Genomic DNA, 25,135 nt, shown 5'->3' with positions numbered 1-25,135 from the left:
TCATTACAGGGTCCTTTGTCAAGCACCGGCTTAGGCAGCTGATAATATGGCCTTGAGACTGACAGAGAGCACCATGTTTAAAACCGTGCCCCGGGCTAGACGCCAAAGTGGGCAGGTCAAATCATGCAGCGAATTACCCTCATGTCTCTGGCTCCCAGGCCTGCACTGCTTGGCTCAGGAGCAAGCTGGGGCAGCACTGTCCTGGCAGCAGGGGACGCCATGCCCCGAGCAGCAGGCAGCAAGACATCCTTCAGGACGCATGTTGGCTGGGACATTTTGTTTGCTCCGTACGTAGGTCCCTCTTCTTCATCCAGTCCCAGGCCCCGTCTCCACCTCCACTCTTCCTTCCTCGTGCTCTCTTTGCGAGGACACTTTTCCAAGCTCACGGATTCAGTCATCACCTCAGAGCAGAGCTCTGTCTCCAAGGGTTCAGGGAGCAGCCCCATGGAGGACTTCCACTCAGTTCTCCTCATCTCCTTAAACAGCCAAAGCAAAACTCATAAGCCTCCCCCGGCCAGCTCCTCCTCGCATCTTCAGGACCCAGTCTCCATGGGCCGCAACCCTGATGGGACGTTTAACATCACTTTCTTCGCCTTCCCATGATGGTCAGTCTCCACGTCTCAATAGTTTTTCTCTGTAAATTGTCCTTTGCCTGCAGTCCTTCCCACTGGGGCCGCATTCATCTAGGCCTAACCCTCCCGTCTTGAATGACACCCCCAAACCCAGGGTTTCCTCTCCAAATCTGTCTCATTATTGTTTCCAAGGCTTCCAGCTTCCTGCAGGGTTAAATCTAAACTTCTCTTCCTGGCTCTCTGGCCCTCATAATAAAGCCCTGCCCCCCCAGACACACAGGTTCCAGTTCCCAAGCCAGTCCTTCTCCCCCTGACCCCACAGCAAGGCCCCTGACCTCGCAGTCTCAGGAACCCACCATTCTCCTATCCACCCCCACTCCACCCGTTCCCATCAAGGATGTGCTTGCACTGGCTGTCCAAAGCCCACCCAGCCTTCAGACACGGGGGCAATTTCTTTTCCCATCATGATTTCCTTGTCTAACCCTGCCTGCTTGGATCTCTTTCCACAATCAGTCCTGACCTTACAACAAAGTACTGTAAGGATAAAATGATGGCATCTTCTTTGTTTGATAATGAGGATGGAGGTGCCTGCCTCCCTTACCCAGGTCCTGGCTTCCCTCTCCTTTAGTAATAATCTCCTCGGTGATGGGGTTCAGAACTCATACCCCAAAACACGGCACTTCAGCATATTGAGTATTTTAAGCTGAAGAAGTTTGAGAAAACAGTGAAAGCAGGAAGGTTACTCTGACCATCCCCCTGCTTTTCTCCCCTGAAGCAGATCATAAAAGCCTTAAGTGCGAGGTGCCCTCCTCACACCTGGAGGAGAGGAGCATCCTTATCTCCAAGAATCTGAACACACAGGCCTGGCTGTTTCCTCCAGTTCACTACCCTTACTTCATACCCTCTGTCTGACAATGCTTCTCCGCAACTATCCACTCTTCATCCAAACTGGCATAAAAACACCCAGTTTTAATTATCTCTCCAAGTCTTCATTTCCTTACAAAGGCTCCTGTATCACATAAAACTTACATAAATAAATTTGTATGTTTTTCTCTTATTAATTTTTCTTTGTCAGTTTAATTATCAGACCCAGCCAGGGACCCTAAGAAGGCCGAGGAAAACTTCTCCCTCCCCTGCATCAGTGTCCTCTGGGTTTGGGGGTGACTGACTCAAGAGAAATATCCTCCAGCTCTGAAGGCAAAGTCCCCTCCAGACCTAGGCCTCCAGTGTCTCCCACCAGAGTTGTCACACCTGGGTCCCCGTCTCTTGTGGAGCATCTGCTAAGAAAGATGCTTCCTGAAGTTCATTTCTACCTTCAAAAAGAAAACAAAGAGAAAAATCTAAATTGTGTGCATTATGGTCAAATCTTCCTAAGTGTTAACTTAATGCCTAAGAAGTCCTTATGGCTCTTTTCATTTTTTAAATGTTTGTACTGTAGGTTTTTGGACTGGTCAATGCAAAAAGCCAACTCTTCGAGAACGTCTCCTGACTTGTTACATCACAGTCTGATTCAGATCTGCCTAACTGACACCCTGATGTCTTGCTCTTACTGCTCTGTTTGTCCAATGGCTTCCGTCAGCCCATACACATGATGCACCGGGGCAGGTAGCCTTCTCCAGAAAACCCATTTCAGATACAGGCCTTAAAAAAGCCCATGGTGAATAAAGTCATCGTTGGCCTAAATCCAATCTACCTTTTTGAAATTTGGTAAGAATCCATTTCCCTATAAGAGTTCTAATCCTTCCCAATTTCATGCATACCCAGGTGGAACAAGTAAAGATGTTGATTCTAAATGCCCATTTCCCTTGATACTGATGGATTGGGACTAACTGGAAAGATGAATGGAAACTGCTTCAGACTCTGTTTGAAAATGGATAAAGTAAAAACAGTATTTGTAGAAGTATTTAATAGGCCAATAACTAGGAGTGTGATTGCAATGATATTGTGGGACCTTGATCTAGCCAGCAAGAGGAATCCTGTAGAAGGCTGATCCCAACAGGATCCCATCCAAGGAGGGTCATTTATTGAAGTAATCTGGCTACAGGATGGAGAGAAGCAGAGCCCGGAGGCAGTGAAGCCAATTAGGAAACTGTGGCAGCGGTCCAGGTGAGGTCAAGAGGTCAATAAAAAAGAGGGAAAGGACATAATCAAGAAGAATTCAGCTGGGGCACGTCTGGAAACTGACCACGAGTGGCCAGCAGAAGCCATCTGTTTAAGGAGGTGATTCTTGGCAGGAAAGAGAGAGGAGCTGCTTTCTGCAGTTACGCAATGGGGGTGATGTCAGCAAGGAGGTGCTTGTTGTGTTTGTCAGAGACGATGGTCCCTGGACCTGACCCCGTGGATTTATGCCCAAATTCTGCAGAGAGAGATGCTGAGGGCAGAAGCCAAGGGACCATGTGAGACACAAAAGCACAGCCATGCTTCTTTGTGCTCAGGTGACAAAATGTAACCCAAAATAGAGAGTGATGTTCTCTGCTCCAGAGCCCAGAACAACACATGGCTTGGCTCAGGAAGTCGGTAGAGAAGGGGACACCGCTGGACCCTTGGGAGGGTCACCCCTTGGGCAGAGTACTGGCAGCAGAAAGGCCAGGTTCAGAAGTGGGATGGAGGCAAAGACCATCCCAGAGACAGAGCCAAAGAGCATAAGAGAAACTCCAAGGGCCCAAGGAAAAAACTGGCTGAGGGTCTACGTTCCAGGGAGGGGCAGAGGCTGGTGAAATTTAAGTTCTGACAGTGAATTTGGCCTCATCTGTACCCACAGGCTGGCAGGGCCTGGAAACAGTCTGTTACAAATAGACACCGCATTACATTACAATCGTTACAATCCGCTACAATTCGCAGTTTACGTGACTTCCTCCCTCCCCACTCAGGGGCATCCCAAACATAAAGTGCTATTCATCTTTCTGTTCTCAGTACAGAGCACATGTGCATAGTAGGTGCTTGGTCTACATGAGCCTATAAACAGCTGAAACACCAAGAGGCTTCTCACTGACGTATGACCGTGGAACCCAGTCCCCTGACCCTAAAGCAGCATCATTACAAAACTCCAGGGTGAGAAATAAAAATTAATATGCCTGCAGGGGGAACCATGAATCCCAGAATGATGCTGGGGCCCAGGAGGGGGCTGGTCTTTTCAGTTACTACTAGCAAATTGCCTCCATTTCTCTTTTCTTCACAAAACAGATGTATTTAAACTTAATAAAATGGGCTGCTTAGCCAAGAAGAGCTGGCAAACCCGGAGAGAAAAAAAAAAAGTTCTTTTCTTTTCTGTGTACAAAGGGCATGTTAATTAATTATTTTAGAGACCAAAACTTTAAACAACAATGACGCTTACACATACGTCCACCCCAACTGTGGCCCTGACAGGTTAAATAACTTGCCCAAGGCCACACAGTGACCTTGTGACAAATCACGTATTTGAACCCCAACCTGGTGGATTTCAGAGTTATTGTCTTCTCCGCTGCATACTTGAAGTCCACTTGGAGGGGAGTAAATGAAAATCTAGCAATCTAGCAACAGGCCACGCTGAGAGATGTGGCAACTGATCTAAGAGGTGGCTCTGGCCAGAATCACGGCACCAGGGACAGAAGCCTAGAGATTTGTTTAAAATGAGGGTCAGAGAGGCACTGAGGGAGGAGCTAGGGAAGGAAGCCCAGCCACAGAAAGGTCAGATGGAAGCAAACAGAGCCACTGACTCAATCTGCTGCCTAAACTCCACTTGGAGAAGCAAAGCTTGACGGGAGGGGAAGGGGCAGGCAGCCTGGAGAAGCCACTCTTTCCTCCAGAAGGTCAGCCAACTGCCCTGAATTAGGAACTCTGGGCGTCACTAGGACAACACGAAAGCCATCATGTGATATGAAACCTTTGCAGCTTACAGAGCACAGGACAATTTCATCCCCAGCAGAGGATACAGAGACTGCTCCCCAGCCGGTTTGCTTGGCAGGGTCCCAACACAGGGTCATCCCCTTAAGGTCCAGCGGCTGCACCCCCAGACCCATGATTTATAGTCATGCTGGAGCTGGGGTCTCACCAACTAAAGCAAATACAAACCTACTCTTGATGATGGCGCTGTGTGGGAGCTGGCCTGGGAGGAGGGAGGGAGTAGAAGTAGTGAATTAAAGAGATCTTGCATTTATGATCCATACTGTCCTCCCTCACCACCCTTTTTTTCTGCCAGAGTTGATTTTTTTTTTAATATTCTAAAGGAGGCCTATACTTCTGTCCCCCATCCTCTGTCCCCTCCCCCATAGATGAACAAGAACAGAACAACTCCCAGACCCAGGCAGGATGAGTCTTCCAACACTCAAAGGCCACAGTGGCCTGAGTCCGCTGCCAGGATCAGAGAGAGCTCTTTTCGAACTCTGCAGAGAAAGAGCTGTTCCCAAAGCAAGAAAAATAAGAAATACCAATTATAACATTTAAAGAATGTTAAAGCAAGTGTGTGGCATTCCAGTTTTCTTGTCTAGTCTAAGCATTTGCAAAAACTCATGTATTTCCAGATACTAAACTATTTGGCTTTTTGACTTTAAAACGGCCTGGTAATATTTTTCTTAGGATCTATGTGGTACAGCAAACGGTGTATCTGCTCATCACAGTTGCACGAAAAGATTGAAGATAGTAGCTGGGACGGAACAAAGATGGCATAAGAGTATCAATTTCAGATCCAAATGAGACTGGCTCAGCAAGACTGTTACGATTTTAGAACATTCCAATTTTCCAGTCATCCACTGAGTAGGTACTTTTGAACACCATCGATGAAAATGCTGTAAAGATAGATCAGGCATGACTCCTGCCCTCAAGGACAATGCATCCTAGCCTTGGAGATGCTACCTGTGTATGAAGAACTAGGCTAGAAAATAGAGTGAGAAACGTGGTAACAGACGTTCAGGGCACAGACGTGCTTCAGGATGTGGAGAGGGAGGAAGATGCTCTGAGGGAGTTTCCAACAGGCCGGCCCAAGCCGAGGACAGAAGAGCCGCTCTGTCAGAGCAGCTGAGAAGCCTCATGGGAAGGGCAAAGACTCTCCACGTGGACACCAACTAACCCCTGTACAAAGACCTTCTTACAGCAGAACAGGGTCACATAGAGAACGGACATACACTCTTCAGTTCAGCTCCCTTTGGACCACTGCCAGCTTCCTGAGAAGGAGAAAATGAACTCAAGAACAGCTGAGAAGCTCTGTCACTGTCCTAGCAGGGTGTGGCCTACTGTGGGGAGAGGGCAGGTTGGTAACTCCCCACCCACTCACCCGCCCACTCTAACCCAGAGCCTCAGGGAGGGGGCAGAAAGAAAACCATAGGGCTCTTCATTCACAAGGCCTCCCTGAGGGAGATGGAACACACCCAGAGCAGCCAGAGCAGCTGTGGAGGCTCTGGTTTTGGTAGCTGCATCACCGTCACAGTCACTTACAAACACAGAGGGATTCCCCATCGGGCCCCATGCCTCCAACCAGAAGAGCCTGGCAGTACCAGAGCTCCAGGTGTGCGCTGCTGAGGGAATCAGGCAGCCACTGCCGGGCCTCCCCCTGGGACAGCCTTACCCCTGGGCTGGCTGGCTCCGAGAAACCCTGGTCAGCCCTAAATCAGCATGTTAACTACGGCCTGCTTGAAGGAGGTGGGATTGGAGCTGGGCCTTGGGGAAGGAGGGGGATTTGAACATCTGGATCAAGGAGAGGCACACTCCAAAGGTTTCACTCAAAAACATTCAGGGAGGGAAAAAAAAAAAAGGAGGAGAAGAAAAGTGCATTTATTCCAGGAATAAAAACCAATTAGATCACAAATATACACATGCATTCTTGCCGTTCTTTGTCTTCCTTCCTGCAATTTTCCATACTTTATATCAGCTCAGGGACAGAGCTCTTTCCATTTTTTTTTTCCATATCCCAGCTCTCTAGGGCTCATTCATCATAAATTTCAAGACTGTTAAAGTTCTTAGAACATTTTAAATAGAAGTACCAGTGCTCACACACCTGCTCCTGCAGAACAGCTATTCCTGTGTCTGTCCTGTTCATTGTTCTCATTTTAAATTCACAGCCGCATTTCCTTTCTTCCTCTGCAGAGAGTCCTTCTCTGGGGTTAGTTCCCCTGGGCTATGAAAGTCAGGGACACATCTCCTAACAGGGCAGGACAGAGACGCTGCGGGGGGCAGACCAGGGGTTTCTGGCCCGAAGTGAGGCCCTCCTCTTTGGGATAAGGCAGGAGTTGGGGGCTGCAGGTGCTAGAAGGGAGCTGGTGTCAAGGTCGCACCAGCATCACCTGGGAGTTGCCTAAACAGGCCGATCTCAGATCCAGCCCAAGAGTGACAAAACCAGAGTCCACATTTCTGCGGAACAACATCTGGATGTGGGGATCTAGAGGACAGTATTAAATAACAGCCCCTTCGTCTATGCTCTCTTTTAATCCTCAGAACAATCTGATGTCTTATCTCTTTTTTACAGACTAAGAAACTATGGCTCAGAGAGGTTAAATAATTGGCCAAGGACCACCCAGCTACCTTGTGACAAATCATGTATTTGAGCCCCAATCTGGGGCTTCTGGGTTTCAGAGTTATTGTCTTTTCCACTGCATACTTGAAGTCCAATTCAGAGGGAAGAAAAGGAAAATCTAGCAACAGGCCATGCTAGGAGATGTGGGAAGGCACACAGCTAGACAAACGTCTGTCAGCAGGTAACCAAGGCCAGTGGGCTAGGAAGCAGAGGCAGGAATCCATTTCTGAAGGCCACAGGGGGACTGGCACGAATAAGCCTGCACCCCAGTTCTTAGGGATATGGAGCACTGAGCGGGGCCACTGGGGACAGACCTGTCCCATCCTGCATCGAGAGAAAGACACAAGCCCAGTAACCAGTCCTGGACCCAACTCAGCAGGCAGGAAGTGAACTGAGGTCTGGGGGCTTCATGCCAGAGCATCAGACCAGAGTTCCTTATATCCCTCCTGCCTAAAATCAAGCCTGGGCCCAGAAGAAAGAGGCAAGTGACAGCCACTTGGGGGGAGATGCTCCTGATGGGGAAGGGGGCTCTGAGAAGATGCTGGTTGAGGTCACTGCATTGTGCGGGGACAGGGAGAGGTTCGCAAAGTCACAGGCAGCTACTGGGCCTTTGCTACACCAAGGGGAACGACCCCCAGTACCTGCCCTCACAGGCCAGGGAAGGCCAGGCAAAGGCTGCTGTGGCAAGGGGTGAACCCAAGGTGCTGTGGTGGGAGTCCCTCCCCAGTACAGTCCCCATGGAGCCCCAGTTCTTCCCAACTTACTGCAGATGCATGGGCTCAGTTTTAAAGCAAGATCCTCCATGCGTATCTATTTGTGGCTGAGCAAAAGTTACTGAAAAACTATTTATTTGCCTTAACCATCCAGAAAGCAACAGAGGGAAAGTAGAAAGCCACATGGCAACCATTTAGCGAAGCTTTTCAGAATTACTTTTCTATTTTTCTGTTTGCAGGCTCTTGGGGGTTGGGGGTTGGGGGTAGAGGGGTCCATTGAGACTTTCACAATCAAGCAAGGATCCCATTTCTTAACAGTCTGCAAGCCTTCCTTACAAATGCGAGAAAACTTGCCTGGGGCACAGTCATCTGCATCCTGGGGCTTTTTCTAAGGCACAGATTGCGGTAGCCCTTGGGCTGGTTCTGCCCTCACACTGATACCAGATTCTTAAATCACCACTTTCACCCATCGCTCCCTTGCATACGGACTTCCTTTGGAGCCCCTCCATCAGCAGGCCCACTTCACCCATGGATGCTGGGCACCCGCTGGTTCCTCACCCAGAGCAGGTTTAGCCAGGCCAAGCTCCTTGGTGCCCCTGCGCTCTTCTACTGCAGTTGCTCCCACCCCTAGGACTCCCTCAGACAAGCCAAATCTACACGGTGGTGAAACCAAGCCAAGGCCAAAGACATGTGGCAACAAGCCCATATGTCTGTGGGTGTTGCACGGACGCTGGGGGCAGGATGTGCTGGTAAATGTTCAACAACAGGCTCTCCAGGGACGATGTATGTGTGTATGTTTACATATGGAGATTTATTGTAAGTATGTAAATACATTTCTATAGCCAACTGATTGCCAGATGCTTTCAGTGGTTTTTGACAAACTCTCATGTCTGTAGGCAACCTATGGTTGCAACTAACAAACAAGGATACTTCTGACACGTACGTTGACTGACTTTTTCTTTACATACACGAGTAAGAAGAAAACAAAACAACAAAGATCTATGTCAGAACTTCACGTGCTGCAGGGAAGGCAGAGCTCAGTGGCAGAGCGCGTGCTTAGCATGCATGGAGTCCTGGGCTCAGTCCTCAGTACTTCCATCAAAAATAGATAAATAAACCTAATTACCTCCCCCACCAAAACAACAAACAAAGCAAACAAAGAACTTCACTCATTTGTCTACAGTAAGAGTAACTTCTTTGTAGAATCACGTAACAGTTTTCAAATACTGGAAGCAGATTTTTCTCAATTTTTTGTGCGATCACCATGTAACCGCTACACGCCAGGCACACTTTAAAATTTTATCTGTGTTTTTAACATCACCTTCTTCAGTCTAGGCCAAAGGTCAGCCAACTTTTCCTCTAAAGGGTCAGATAATAAATACTGCCAACCTCTCAAGCCATTCTGCCCTTTTTTTGCGTAAGCAGCCATGGCCAATATGTAAACGGATGAGCACAGCTGTGTTCCAATAAAACTTTTACAAAAACAGGAGGGGGGCCCGGATTTGGCCCACAGTCTGTAGCGTGCCAACCCCTTGTCTAGACAATCAAGGAAACGACGAATCAAGCCCTGATTTGCGGTGTTTGTTTACAAATCAGCCCGCTGTGGCGAATTTCAACCTCTTGCCATAAAGTCTGAGAATGAGAAGCAGGGAGGTGAGGTCGGGCCGCAGCTCATCCCTACGTAACAGGGTGTTTCCACCTGGCCTGGCGTCCTGGGGCGGCCTCACAGAACACCACAGACGCGGGGCCTTCAGCAACGGACGCTTGCTCTCTCTGAGGTCTGGAGGCTGGAAGTCCCATATCCAGGTGTCAGCAGGGCTGGCTCCTTCCGAGGGCTGTGAAGGGGAATCTGTCCCAGGCTGTCTCCTACCTTCCAGGCGTCCGCCGGCTTCTTCAGCGCTGCCTTTGTCTCTCTCTTCATGTTTACACGGTGCTCTCTCCATGTATGTCTGGGTCCAAACTGGCCCTTCTTGTAAGGCCACTGGGCGCGCTGGATGAGGGGACCACCCTAATGAGCTCATCTTAGCTAGTTACATCGGCAACAACCCCAGGTCCACGCAAGGTCCCGTTCTGAGACTGGGGGATTTAGAGCTTCACATAAAAATATGTGGGGGCACGATTCAACCCACAAGACCACTATACAACGACAACAGTTGTAAGGAACCTCTAGGGCATAGGCAATAGAAAGCTATAGCAAAGCCAGGGAAGGGAGCAGTTTTGAGTACTGATTAGCTTTGTTTTAATATAAAGTGTTAAGTTGTAAGTGTGTATAAAACCTACACGGTTTGGTTTATAGTAATAATAGACGTGCTTCACACAGGCTAGCAGAATTCCCGAACATCTACCAATCGACCCTCTTAAGCCAATACTAGTTGACTTCAGCACAGCACTGGTTAAAAGGAGTGTGTGCTTAAGGACAGGGCCCCCCAGAGGAGTCATGTCCCCTCTGAGGCCTAGAACAAGGGAAACCAACCCATGAGCCCTTCTGTCTCCGTCCTGCATTCCTCCTCCAGGAGGACCCCAGAGAGAACACAGTGTAAATACCAGTGATTTTCCGTGTCCTCTGGTCCTCTCCACTCACCTCCAATTCTCAGTTTGGCTTGACCAAACGTAATTCCCTTGCTCCAGAGAGGAGTCTGGGTTCTTTCTGTGCTAAGCAAGGGCGTATGAAACCGCGCGTCAGAACCCATTCTTACTCACTGTACTCAGGCGCCCAGGCTCCCTTCAAGGCCAATCCGTACATCTGCTAGTAGCCTCTCTGACCACAGCCACACACACCTCCTCCTTCGCTGAATTCCCACAGAATCTATTCACAGGTGGCATCACGTTCTCCTCTAGTTGATTTGTATGAATCTCCTGCTTCTCCATTTAATTTATAAAGTCTTTGAGAAGAGTAACCTATTTGCTGTGTCTCTCAGACCCAGTTCAGGCGCTAAACAGATAACAGGGGCTTAATTAATGTTTGTCACTTACACAGAGAACAGCAAATCGTCATCAAAAAGCAATTTTATCTTAGGCCTAGGTTGAAAAGAACCAGCCCTTGGTTCAGGGGAAGACAGAAATGAAACTCAGGGATATCAATCATTTCTACTCGAAGCTTTAGCAAGTTTGAAAAGGAAAGAACAGCTTAGACCAAAGAGAGGTCACCTGACTTCTCCTCATGGGGGGATGCCCAAGGTGGAGGTGATGGCCAGCTGCCCACAAAGCACAAGAAATTCCCTGAGTATGAGTTCAGCTAATGCTGCCTGTCATCACTAATGTGCTACAAATCCGCAGAGGCTTAACACAATATAGAGTTATTTGATTTTTCTTTATACAAAGCCCAGTGGTAGAGACTGGTGGTGGGGGCAGGGGACATGGTAGGAACAGGGGAGTCAGACCCCGGTTCACACAGCCACTGTGGACACAGTTGGAAGAGGCTCTTCCACACGTGGCTCACATCCCTTGGCCATGGGAGCTGGCATCCAGTGGCAACCCTAGAGAGAGAGCGTATATACGGGATCATTCTGGAAGGGGAAGGAGCCAGATCTAGAAGTGATTTCATCACTTCTGCCCACATTCCACTGGCCAGAACTCAGCTGGTCAGTCTGATTATCCCACCTAGATCCATATGGGCTGGGAAAGCACCAGCTCTATACTGTGGGATGGGAACACAAATTACTGAAGGGCTGGCGCAAAATCTTCCATAAAAATGAGCCTGACCAGGGCCTCCCACAATCCCTAACAAGATGGAGAGTCAATCAACTCTGATGTATGGGATTTGGCTTAGCTGTCAAAAAGGGGACCAAAGTCAGAAATCATCCATGGAAATTGTCGTAAGCCAGGACAGAGTCCTATTTAGCTGGGAAAGGTCAATTAATAAATGAAAGTAGACTTGGTATCTCAAATTCTTTTTACCCCTGAGAGAGTCCATATCTTACTTCCATTCAGGTGGAATACCCTCCGGTTGGTTTGTTCAAGTGATACGGCAATGAACCCTAAAAAAAAAAACTCACAGCATCACGTGATCTTCTCCCTTCCGGTGATTCTCAGCAGCACTGAGCCAGAAACCTACAACCTACTGAGGTCGGTAGCAGTATACAGGCTCAGTCCTGAATGAACGCTTGAGAAATTCATCCTGCATACCCAGAAATGCCAAAAGCTATAGGTGTTCTAATGGCACTCTCCAAGCTTCAGCATCTCAAAAAAGGAAACTGATATCCAGTTTTTATTTTCTAGACTAGGATAGAAATCTGACTCACTATTTGCAAATAGTCTGGAAATTCACTGGAAGGAACCATTGTCTGACTTCAAAACGTTTACCCCTGGGAGTCCCCAGGAACGTGACGCTCTCAAATTGTTTCTTCTTTATGATCCATGAAGCCAGAGTTAGAGAAACAGCTGAAGTGGGGTGGACACATCAACAGAAAACATTCCTCCAAAAATGCCAAGCTAGGATGCAAAACAGCAAAATGCAGGTATTTGAAACAAGAGAAGAGAGATAGTAAAATACTGAGCTTTAAACTGCATCCATATGTGGGAAGAAGTGGAGTTCAATTTTAAAAACTGTTGTGCCCTGTCCCTGGAAGGGAAACAGAAAACAGAAATAAACATTCTCACAAAAATGTACATGATAAGAATATTAGGCTTGACAAATTCTAACCCTGTAGTTTAGAAACTTGAATATATTCAAACTGGCTTTACATTACAAGGGGAAAAGGAAAGAAATGGAATCAGGAAGATAAGCATTATCAGAAAAAGATACCAATTTTAAAGCTGCTTTATTTACCAAAAGAAGAAACGGAATGCACACAAGAGTCCAAAGTAGACAGATCACCCAGGTCCTCGGGAAAGCAGAGGTTAGACATTTATTAGTGGAACAACACACAGCAGCCTTAGAGGAGACCACTGGGTGGGTGACAAACGGTCTCCTCTCTGAAATACTCTCCTCTTTTTGTCCCAGCGGAATGCCAAAAGTAAAACATATGCTTTTGGTGTCTGAAAAGGATGACGAACGGTACCGCGTCCTACCACGGCTAGAGACACATGAAGCTCTCAAAACAAAACCTAAGGGGGAAAAACCAAGTCCAACAACTCCGAGTTCAGCCTGTGTTTAAAAAATAAAACCAAATAAAAACAAAACTTCACACTGCAAAGTGCACATCTGGGATAATTCATTCTGTGAAGACAAGTACATGAGCGAAACTGCAGACGCCACTGGCCGCAGAGCCGCCGGCAGACGCAGCTGTGGGACTGCCATGTAGCCTCACCTAGCCATGGTCCTCTGATGGGACCTCTGACAGCAGCTTCATCCTTGGTTGGAATCACTGTGAATCGTAATTTCCTTCAAAGAACAGAGAAGTTAAAAAAGAGGCTCCTCCTCCTTGCCGTAGGGCAGAACAGTTTCCACCTTGTGGATGGAGATAAAAAATATACCGCTGTGGTTGTTACACTTGGTGGCCCCTAGTCACCTAAGCCTTCTGATGCTCACAACCTTGTGCAGAGTCCTCCCACACTGATGCTGGGCTTGGCCATGTGACTTGTTTCGGCCGGTGAAAATGGGCCAGGATGGCATAAGCAGAGGCTTATCCTTTGGGAAGGATAAGCTTCGTCTTGGAGGCCTGGGCCACCATATGAATAGGTCTATTTAGCCTACCGGTGAGCTCAGGTGGAGAGATGAATGCCTCACAGCACTCAGCTCTTCCAGCCATCCCAGCGGAAGCACCAGACCTGTGGACAAAAATGCCGTCTTGGATGACCCAGCCCCACAGAGCCGAATGAATGCCCAGATGAGCTCAGCCCAGACTGTAGAATTTTGAGAAATCATAACGTGCTATTGTTTTAAGTTATTATTTGAGGTACCGTGTAATGCAGCAGTTGGTTACAGAAACAGCTTCATGTGAGAGGAATTCTAGTCAAATGCTTATGATCTTAGGGATCACATGGACTTTAGCTCAAATCTTGTAACTACCACTTACTAGGTGTGTGACCTTAGGTAATTTCGTTAACCTCTCTTCTTTTTAGTGACAAAGTGGGTCCCTGGTGCTTTCTCCCCTACCCTACCATCCGTGCTTTTCCCTGCCAGGGAAGCCAATTCCACCTTGGCTCCTAGGTGGACCAAGGACCTAGGAAAAGCCAATTAGTGTATTCCATCACCTGACTGCAACAAAATAGGTCAGGGCTAGACTTGTGACCTAACCCCATCCAATCAAAATGAATCTCAGAACTTCAGCTGATGACATGTATATTTTTTGTCCTGGAGGCTAGCCTAAGGATGAAACTAACACCCACAGCAGGAAGTATCCAACAAAAAGAAGTAACAGAGAAAAGGAGCTTGAACATAATCAAGGTGTTCCTGATGCCAGGATCTACCTTTAACTTTTTAAGTCATGTAAGCCAACAAATGGCCTTCACTGTCCAAATTAGTTCAAGTTAGGATTTGTTACTTGCGACAGAAAGCATCTTAGCTGAAACCATGAATACCTAGTGTTTTTTCTGCCTAGCACCCATTGCTTCTTCTGTAAATACTACTTCCCTTTTTGCAGGGAACGATTTCTCCCCACAAGAACACATAGTTCTAAAGGAGGCTGCCGATTAAAGCACACCCTACTATTTCTCCCCAAGCCACAAGGGGAAGTGTAAGCCCCAACCAGACCAGTCAGAGCCTTTCCCTAATTGCAGGGACCAAGAGAGATGGCCCCTCTCTGGTAGTGATGCTGAGACGCTGAGAGCCACCAGTGGCCCTGCTTCCAGCTTTGTAAAGAAAGTCTTCTGAGAAAAAAATCCCCACTAAGAGATGAGTGGAGAGTCCTGGAACATTCTAGATTCTGTTTTCAAAGGATCCCGAGACCATCTGTCACCTAACCTTCAACAAACTGACTTTGTGAACGAATGAAATGCCCCACCCCTCATCCCTGAATCCTTGGGTGGGGTGCGCTTCTCCCTCTTCTTGGACCAGGACTCCTGGTTCTGTCTTTCTAAACAGAGACAGTCACTCAGAGGCTCCCAGAGACAAGCCCCAGAACTCTCTAGGCCTTCTGTGCACTAAAATGAAGGGGTTGAGTGGAACTTTCTAGAGTTCCTCTTGGCTATACTGTATGCCTGAAGCCCACTCAGTTGGCTGTAGGTCTCTATGGCCTTCAGGCAGGATGAAAACAGTATCCACTTGGATTGCATATAACTTTTCACATAACTTTCTCTTTCTCCTTAGCATATCCCATTTTTATTGTACATAAATACTGATCATGAAGTTAACAGCATCTATTCCGTGTGTGTATAACAATATCTACAGCTTCCATTTATCAGGTGCCTACTTGGTTAGGTGTTTCATATGTTATTTCCAATTCTCATAATCCACGTGGAACAGGCTTCTCCATACAGTGACCACAAACAAAGGCAAATTTACAGTCAACCCCTCACACTGCGGTACTCAGGTCCTTCTTTGTGCTTTCCTCATCTGCAAGTATTTCTGAGAATCCCCTGTTGTGAGTCCTGAGACAGTGACCATAAGAATTTGCCCCTAGTTCCACCCATGAAAGTTCTCAAACTTCCCCTTTCTTGCATCTTTCTATGAGTCCTAAAAAGGGGAGGGGGCCCCAAGTTGGGAACTATGCCCCAATGCCTACAAACAGTAGAACGGGTGAAGATGTGGTATATCTACTCAATGGGAGATGAAGCCACAGTGAGGGTGAATGAACAGCATCTACTCACAACGATGTGGACAAGGAGCACAAACACAGAGCTGTGCAAAAGAGGGAAGACACAAAAGAAAATACAGGAATGACTCCATTTGTATAAAGATCAAAACCAGTATGATTCAACTCTGGCAGCAATTTTTTGCAGCTGCCTTTGTCTAGCCTTTACCAAAGAATTCAGCTTAAATGTCATTTTAAAAAAACCACATCTCTCTCTTTTCTCATCCGTATTTCATCAGTTTATAAAATTTTTAACTTAATAAAACAATTAGGATAATAGGGGAAGGAGGAGATGAAAATCGGGCAAAATGAACCAAAAGCTTTAGAAGTCAGGATAGGGGTTTCGCTGGGGAGGGATGACGGGGGCAAAAGTGGTACTTCTGGGTCCTGGTTACATTTTGATTCTTGATCCGGGTCACAGATTGGGATCGGTTTATAAATGTTCACTGACCTCACATGACACGTGCATTTCCTGTTCCTTTGATATACTCCGACAGAAAGTCTTAAAAGGAAGAAAAGGGTATGTGTTATTCTGGTATCTAGTTGTAAGTCTTGGCTCCCAGCATCCTGAGTTCCTCACCACTATCTACAGAGCTTTAATAAGGAGCCAACACTGCATTTGGGCCACCTGGTCTACCTGTGCCTGGTCCTGCTGCTGCTTTCTGAAAGCTTGGCCTCCCCACCACCACCCTGCCTGCCAGTCTCCAGGACTTAATCTCTCTCCATCCAGCAGGGAGAAGCCCCTTCATCCTCGGATGTCTAACTCTCTTGATACAGGGGCAGAGGACCTCTCATGCTACAGTGACTTCAGTTTTGCCAGCCAACTCTCTGTGAAAGCTTTCCCCAAGGGAGTCTAGTAATAAAGAGCCCTGGTTTCACCACCGCTTCTCCTGCCCCGGGTGTGCTGGCACCGCAGCAGGAGGTTAGTTCAATGAGAGCCATACGGTATAAAGGTTAAGGGCCTGGCTCCCAAGCCCAGCTGCCATGTACAGCTGTGTCACATCAGACAAATTACTTAAATTCTCTGTGCTTCAATCTCTGAATTCAAAAACTGGCCTCCTTCGTCAGGATTAGGAAGATTAAAAGAGTTCACCCACGTTAACTGCTTAGACTAGAATCTGGCAGAGAGTAAGATGATTTCAACCAATCTCAGCAATAGTGATCGTTTGTCCCTTCCCGCAACCTGGCTTTTATTTCTTGTCCTGCCCTATGCTCCATCGGCCATGTTTGTTTATTTCAGAACCCTGGTTATAGGGGAAGTTCATGCTCCTTCCTAAGAAATTCCAGGAGCCCATGCAAATCAGAGGATGGAGCCAAACTTTCATCTAATTGTCCCCCAACATTCCATACCACAAGGAGGTTTCATCTACATAACGTACACAAACAACCTTCATGAGTGGGCACGCAACTCTAAATGCTGGCATTCCTACGTGTTAGGTCTGAGCCAGCCATGACACTATCAAACTCCCAGCAACGTTGTGGAGCAGGTAATATGAGTCCTACTGTGCAAACATGGAGGCTGGAGTTCAGAGAGGTTGAGCAACGTGCCCAAGCTGACGGGGCAGGTGAAGAGCCGAGCTGCATTCAAGCCCAGCTTTTTCTGATTCTAAAACCCAGGCTTCCCATTAGGCCACCATGCTGTCATCTCAGGCACGAGGCACTGCAGATGGCAAGGAAATAAAAGGCACTATTTATTTCACATGAACTATAATCTAGTGGGGGAGGTAAGACACAGACACACATCGGAAATTAAACATCAGCCAAGGCCACAGACTGGCCTAAACAAGCAGGTACCCTGAGGAGTGCTGTCATCAGCCAATCATCTGAGGTTGGATATCTTGTTCACCAGAACAGGCTCCAGAGCACAACCCTTGGATCAAGCAGAGAAAGCCACAGCTGTCAGCGAGACTAAAGGACTGTCACAGGGCTGGGAAGGATGGACAAGCCAAGAATCAGAAGTCAGGTAAAGACAGAACCAAGCTTACTCTATTTCAGGCACTGAGCAAAGCACTTAATATTCTTTATCAATGTTTGGAGATCCCCACAACCGTCCTAAGGGTCAATGATTCTCCAGAAGGACTCCTACAAGTCAGAAATGCTGTTTTACTCAGTTACCATTTATTCCTGAAGAAGGATACAGGTTAAAATCAGCAAAGGTAAAAGGTATGTAGAGCAGAGTCCAGGACAGACCAGGCACCAGCCTCCGTTGTCTCCCCCACTTGAAAGTTGTACAGACAATGTTTAATTATCCTAGCAACAGCATATGGCACATACAGAGTACTGTCAACCAGGGAAGTTGCCCGAGCCTTGTGTCCAGGATTTTATTGGTGGTCATCAGATAGGCATGAAGGGCCAGCATGGCTGAACCTCCTCACTCAGCCTCTATCCCCTCCAGCATTCCAACTGGTACGGTGTGCCCCAAGGCCTCCATCAGAAATCACATTGTTAGGATGAACAGTCTGGCATGGCCTACAGCCCCAAGTAGACACACTTTCAACTGACAGGATATTCTTAGCGGTCATCTCCCAGAAGCCGGTCAAGGACCAGTTTCTTTGGACAAGGTTTGAACACTCCACACCTGAAGAGTCAACCCTCTACTGCAAGTCCCATTTCATCTTCCCCGGAATCCTATGTATCGGTACTATTACTCTCACTTGACAGATGAGAAAACTGGGGCTTAGACAGTTGAACCGAATTGCAAGGTCACGCACTAGTAAATGGAGGAGCCAGGATTACACTTCAAGACTCTCTGGCTTCAGAGCCCACACTCACGCACTTTATGCTGCTGCTGACCTATTCACATGCTACCGGTCTCAAAAGGGACTGAATAAAGCTCGTGAATAATTCCGTGCTCTCCCTTTCAGTGAAGAAAGAACTTAAAGGCCAGGCTGAGTTCGACAGGCCTGGACTGTACACCTGGTACAAATCTGTCCTAGCACTCAGCACACGGCATTGCTTACCTGTCTCTCCCACTAAACCGTGGAGGCCCCACAGGAAGGCTGTGGCATGAGTCAGTTGCCTCAGCATCTCCTATACCTGGCACATATAATATGAACCCAATGATCATTTACTACCTAAACTAAATGTCTTGCTGATGGTCACTTTGAAAAATTACCTCACTGGTTAAAGACAGATTAATTGACAATTGCAATTAGCAAACAGCAAAATTAGGGAGGGGGAATAGAGGGAGAGAGGGAATAGCTCAGTGGTAGAGCACGTGCTTAGCATGCACAAGGTCCTGGGTTCAATCCCCAGTACACTCATTTAAAAAAGAAAAAAGGAAAAGAAAAAAAAAAAGAAAATGGCAAAATTCAGGACCAAAAGCCATTTACAAATGACTGACTAAACAACATGGCTAACTTTGGATCAATAAGGAAAAAAAAAAAACCAAGATAGATAATTTTGAAAAAATGAAAGACATGAAACTCTGACACATGTGAAATATATATCAGAAACTTACGGAATCCATTAATGAGGGACCAGTAGGGCAGTAGATCTGGTTCAGAGGAGAATTCAAGGAACAGAAGTTTATATGATCAATCAAGAAAGATGTGCCAAAATTAGTTTTCTGAGTTAGAGACCAAACCAGTTAATGACCCACAGGATAATAAAACTGTAAGCACTGGGGTCATTGTCTCTACCATTCAGAAGCTCTTTGTACTCGAATGAACAAAAGTCTAAGTTAACATCTAACTTCACAGCATCTGAGCCATAATCAAGAGTACATAATAATTCAAGCAAAAGCACATTCTCTAGTGAATTAAATAACCCTTGGATGGGCTTGTTGGACAATGTCCCAGGATAATACTGAAAGTTTTAATCGTTCTTAATAATTGACATAATTTTTAATGCAAAAATAACTTAGCATCTCACATTGACAAATCACAATTAGATTGATATCTTCCGATTCTCTCTCTTAGGTCTAAAGCAATTTGCAAACAACAACTTTGTCATTTCCCAAGCTTACCTGATAGACCTTTGCACTGCAAACAGAATTTCATATTCTGTACTGAAGGTATAATGTTAAAATGCAACATATGAAAAGACTATTTCCAAAGCAAATAGAGGCATCAACTTACCAGAGAAAAACAGGGATTAACCAAAGAATATCAGCTAAAGCTCTATCAAAAACAGAGCCCTCCAAAAACACTAATCCTCTGGTATTATAGTTAACTATTTGTTTAAACACATTTAATCCATCAAAGGCACTGTTTTGATTGAGTCACTTGTCCTTATGAATAAATGGTAATGGGCTTGAATTTCCACTACATTTTTTAGACTCTTTATAGTCCAATAATTGCTATTTTTTGAAAATCCAGCAGAGGCTGTTCTGAAGTTTGTTTTTCACTATGCATGAAAAAATAGTTTGATAAGAAGCTCAGTAGTAGCAATCAAGTTTAGAGAGAGGGCTTAGGAAGGAGTATTTCAACCACTTATTAACTTTTAAAATATTGTAAACCCTTTAGAAGAATCTATTTACATAAAATCAATGCAGTAATTAGAGATTATTCTCATCTCTTCATTAAGATAAGACCCTGAGGATCTCAATTCATCACTTACTCTTAGTCCTTCATCTGGTTTCATCTGAAACACCTGGAAAATGCTTTAAAAATAGAAGCACATATAACTCAACCCATCCCTGAGATTCCACTGCAGCAGAAGAGCCCAGGAACACACCTGGGGAAACTCCAATGAGTATTATGCCCACCCAAATATGGTAACAACTAACAAGAAAGGACACTCTCCTCTGGTGACCTATTTTATTCCATATCAAAGTGCATCCTTGGAATTACTGGCTCCTGGAGACTAAAAATAACTTAGAAAATATATGGCCTAATATGTTTGTAGAAATTATCTCTATATATACTATAACTCTGAGTTTTAAACGAAGTGGTCCAGACTTAGCTCCCAGATAATTCTAGTAAATAAGCTTTTATTCTGTATTTTAATCTTGCATTTCACAGAAGGAACCCTATCAAATACTGGACACTGAAGCCTAAGCCAAAGGTTGGAAAATGATGGCCCAAGGACCAAATTCATCCCTCTGCCTGTTTTTGTAAATAAAGTTTTATTGGAACACAGCCAGGCTCATTTATTTATCATCTTATACTTCCAACGTAAAACACTTAAGAAGAACACATCACTCTGTGGTTTTCCTACCAAATATGTAAAATCCAAATGGAAACACGAGAAAACATCAGACAAATAAAAATTAAGAACATTCTGTGAAATAACTGGCCTGTACTCTTCAAAAAGGTCAGAGTAGTAAAAGTTTTTTTAATGAAAAACTGTTCCAGATTAAAGGATATAAGAAGACATGAGAACTTAATGCAATGAGTATACTGCATTATACCCTGGACAAAAAAGGACATTATTGGGACAATTAGTAAATTCTGAATAACATCAGTAGATTACTTAATAATATTATTAATGTTAATTTTCCAGTTCTGATAACTTACTGTAGTTGTATATGAGAATATCCTTATTTTTTTTGGAAATACATTCTAAAATATTTAGTGGTAACAGGGCAATATATGCACCTTGCTCTCAGAAAAAAATAGTATATATATGTAGTAATGTGCAGCTGTTTAATAACCAGCTTTCCAAAAATATGTGCATATATATGTACACACAAAAGTTTAGTATAAATTTTACTGATATAAAGAATGTATAGTATACAATTCACAAAAAAAATTAAATATGCAGTATACTTTGTTGTAAATTCTATATAATCAACTGATTCTCACAGAATGCTTTTGGTGATTTTTGCCAATCTCTTACACCTATAGCCAACCTGAGGCTGCTACTCACAATAGAACAGCTGCAGACAACACACATTAATCTGCATTATTATCATAGTCTCATCATTTCCTTAAATCTAAATAAATAAACAACAAAAAAGTAATTCGGGGGTGGTGTATGGCTCAGAGGTAAACCACATGCTTAGCATGCATAAGGTCCTGGGTTCAATTCCCAGGACCTCCACTTTTTAAAAAAAAATCATTAAAAAATTTTTAAAAGTTAAAAAGAAAAGGTAATTCAAGCCCTGATTTGTCTGAGAGCTCACCGATGCAGAGTTGGGAAGAGATGAACAGTAGTAGACCATGATATCCTATTTCCACCATAGATATAATAGAAGAAAATCACCTCCAGAGCATAGATAGTAGTAAAATAATCAGAAAGAGATGAGTTTTGAATATTGATTTATTGTATATTTATTTGAGTTTGGAATTTGGAAGAGGCTTTGGTCACTACAGCATCTGCCTCTTTACTTTGACCTTTGCTTTTAATATTGATTTGTAATCTAAAATAATTTAATGTTTAAAAGTGGCCATGTTAAACAACCAGTTCACAAAGTTCCAGAAATTTTATCAATAGGCTCTTTCAAGACAGAAAGAACTGGCTTCAGTACACCCCTGTGAGAAAGATGAAGCAAATGTGGTAAAACTTCAATATTCAGGAAATCTTTGAAGAGGGTATATAGGAATTCTTCCTGCTATTCTATTCATACAACTTTCCTAAAATCTGAAATCATTTCAAAATTCAAAAGCTTAGAAAGTCAATCAACTGATTCATGGATGTACATTGTTCTCCCCTTATACAGACATGACACAAATTAGGTACTTCTTCACGGCACTGCTGAAAAATGGAAGTGAAAAAGGTACATTCAGAGAAAGGTGAGCATCAACATTGCAGGCACTGTCTTCAAGTCCCATCAGCCGCTTTATTAACAGCCCATCATACTACAGTGAGGTCAGTACAATTTGCCTGTGTTTAAGTTTTCCCATAATGCAAGCGAAGTGTGATAAAGCAGGTATATACAAAGTACCAAGGGAGCACAGTGGAGATTTCTGAACTTTTCTCCCCTTCTCCTTCTCATACCTTCACCTCTCCATCCCTGTCCTCTATTTGTGAAAGAAGCAAAGAAAGCATGCATGATATACAAGTGGATTAGCATGCAGCGAGGAGGTCTCACCATCTTATGGGACATCTGTGTTTCATTTGTAAAACTGGAATGATGGTTCTGGTCTCTTCTCAATCTAACATTTCAATATCCTCCGTTAGACAGTAGTGTCCAGACAGCTTGGGAGTGAAGGCTTGGCTTCTACACCACCTACAACAGTTGCCCCTATATCACGGTGGCCTACCAGACTTCACCCCTCCTTCCCCAGCTGGAACTTGGCCACGCCTTGATGTGAAGCAGCTGCTGCATGGCGCAACAATATAGGGCAGTTTGGGACAGGAAGCGAAAGATACCACATCCTCTTGAAACTGCAAGGAAAATTTATTAGGCCTATTATCATGGCTTCACAGTAGTTAAGAAGTAGCAGTTAGGCTCTCCTATTACGAAGCCTTTGAGGGAAGGCCTTGGTTACTGTGGTGCCTGCCTCTTTTATCTGGAGAGGAATGTCATGCCTAACCCAAAGCTTGACCGGAAAACTTCTAAGATAATCTCTCTGAATGCCCCCAGAGGGTGGTCATCGTAAACACATACTGAATGCTTGCTATGCTTTTAGGAGCTTGGGTGCACATGAAGATGAAGTCACCAAGATTCTGTCAGAGCACTTAAAATATGGAGAATCGGAGAATTCTGGTAGCCTCGGAGCTCATTTCACCCAATCTGACAATCTGGTTGGACACAAAATACACATACAGGCAAAGATCCCTTGCAGTTCAAGGCTGTAAATTAAAGGCATCAGATGCAGGCTGGAGATAATAGTGCAGAAGGGCACAGGGAAGGTGTGATTACTGAAATTGTCAGGACTCCCTGCTCTACCCAAAGAGAGGAAGCTGAGGAAACTTGCCTTCAAAACCTTAATTTCCAGAACAAGTCTTCCACCTGATGAAAAAGGAATTAACAAGCAACAAAGATAAAAGGAGAAATGGGCTCAGGGTCTTAGGGCCAGGGAAGGAGAGGAACAGGTGGCAAGTTAAGAGGGAAGGTTTAATGACATGAGATTCCGCTGGTTCAACAAAGAAGGTCCTAATCTTACAGCTGAATCGGAACACCTACGGGTTTATAATCAGAGGCCCCAAAACAATAATCAATCTTCAGCTCCTAGCAACACAAATTTGGTGTACTGGAAGAAGAAAGTAGGAGAGAAGTGTTTGCCTTTGTTTTTAGTCTCTGTGCTTTGTTTTCCTCCGGACCTAGACCTGTTGGTGTGCTTAGCTCATTGCCCATAGCTAGAGGTATTGTTAGCATCTCTTCCTCCTCTACCTTCCCCCACTACACACTCCTTCCTTTTCCATCCAGAGCTCTGGACGTGGGGTTCAATAGGTGCATGGCAACCAACAGCACTCACACCATATCACACAGGAAGAAGAGAGCCTGCCTGGCAAGCCACCAAGCTTGGCTCTCTCAGAGGTTCTGGAAAGGGAGATAAAATGTGCCTTTTGCAGCAAAATGTTTGTAGACTTTGTATCAAATTCACATCACAGACAGCCGGACACAAAGCAGAATCCTGAGTCCTGCCTGCTGCCAAAGCTGGTTTCCCACTGTGGAGCCGAGGAATTGTGCCGCCCTGGCCTCTGGGGGCCTCCAGAGAAAGAAAGTCGCCAGAAGGTCTAGAGATGGGGGCCCGTTATCCACCCTGACAGAGATCCATTGGTGTGGCCTGAGGCTGTTGCCTGCAGGTCCCCTGCCTCTTCACTGGCCCACATATGGTCACTGGCCAGCCCAAGCAGGTCAGGGGCCCATGCAGGTTGTGGGCTCTCTAGTTTTCAGTCAGCACTGAATTGTTTACAAATCTTCCCTGTTTCTAAAGTTTAATTAACAAATTGCCACTGGAGCACCCTGGGGTCTCGTAATCACATAGTCCCAAGGTTAGAGCCCTCCCAACCTCAAGTTTGAAGGAAGCTCTAAGGTTAGAAGTGGGTCACTGAGGGCCCAATATCAATTACAGCTCCAGGCTCCCTGAGACCTTGTGACAACCCCTCAAAGGCAGGGTGGCGGCTCGACCTCCGGGGCACGCTAGGGCAGGTGCTTTGTCCCAAAGGCCAGACTCCAAGTCATCTGACCCTGCTTCTCCGTCCACTGCCAGATCAGGTCCTGGTCTAGACAAAAACCAAACAACATTTTTCCTCCTACTCTTTGGACTCCAGTAGTCACTCAGGATTAGATAGATTCACGTCACCGTGCTCAGATTAAGACATCATCACCTTGTAAAGCTGCAAAGACATTACCTGTTCTTGCTTTGCAAGAGTTAATTTTTCAGGAAGAGCTTGCTTATGCTCAGAAAAGACCTGAAGGAATCACGGTGGGATGGGTACATTTTGTTAAGGAGACTGAGGAGAGGGAACTTCAGAAAAAAGAGCGAGACAGAGAGATAACTGGATAACAGGGAAACAGGATAAAAGAAGAGAAAGATCAAAGCAGATTTAGCGTGGAAAGATGGCACAGCTAAGGACATACTGTTTACTTCTTGCGATTTTTGCTGGAGTCAAACTTTAAAAATTGAATAACCTCCCAACAGCTGCTCCATCTCTCTTCCCTTTGCTTGAAGTAGCATTTGGAGAAGAGTTATTGACACTTGTGCTCTGAATAACGCATATTAGATAATGTGTCTATAAGGCTCAGACCTTGAACTACCTCAGTCTACACTAAATCAGCCCTGACTCCCTCCTCCTGCAGATGCAGAGTTGCAGCCACTTCCTAGGGCAAAGGTGACCTTCTGGGTGGCCTGCACTCTC

General features: G+C 45.4%; 1 long non-coding RNA gene across 3 annotated transcripts in view; it reads right to left on the bottom strand.

Moving 5' to 3' along the window:
* LOC116284461 (uncharacterized) overlaps positions 1–25,135 on the bottom strand; it is a 319,987-nt gene that overhangs the window by 266,444 nt on the left and 28,408 nt on the right. Inside the window, exon 1 of one of the 3 annotated variants that reach the window (XR_012062356.1) lies at positions 15,894–15,946. The exons of the other annotated variants lie outside the window; for them this stretch is intronic. This is a non-coding gene — a long non-coding RNA (uncharacterized lncRNA). Of the gene's footprint in view, positions 1–15,893; positions 15,947–25,135 lie in introns of those variants that run through there. 3 annotated transcript variants of the gene reach the window in all.

The sequence above is a fragment of the Vicugna pacos genome, chromosome 20 (assembly GCF_048564905.1).
Source record: "Vicugna pacos chromosome 20, VicPac4, whole genome shotgun sequence".
Classification (NCBI taxonomy): domain Eukaryota; kingdom Metazoa; phylum Chordata; class Mammalia; order Artiodactyla; family Camelidae; genus Vicugna; species Vicugna pacos.
The sequence above is the reverse complement of the archived record's forward strand: the minus strand, read 5'-3'. Positions and strand labels throughout refer to the sequence as shown.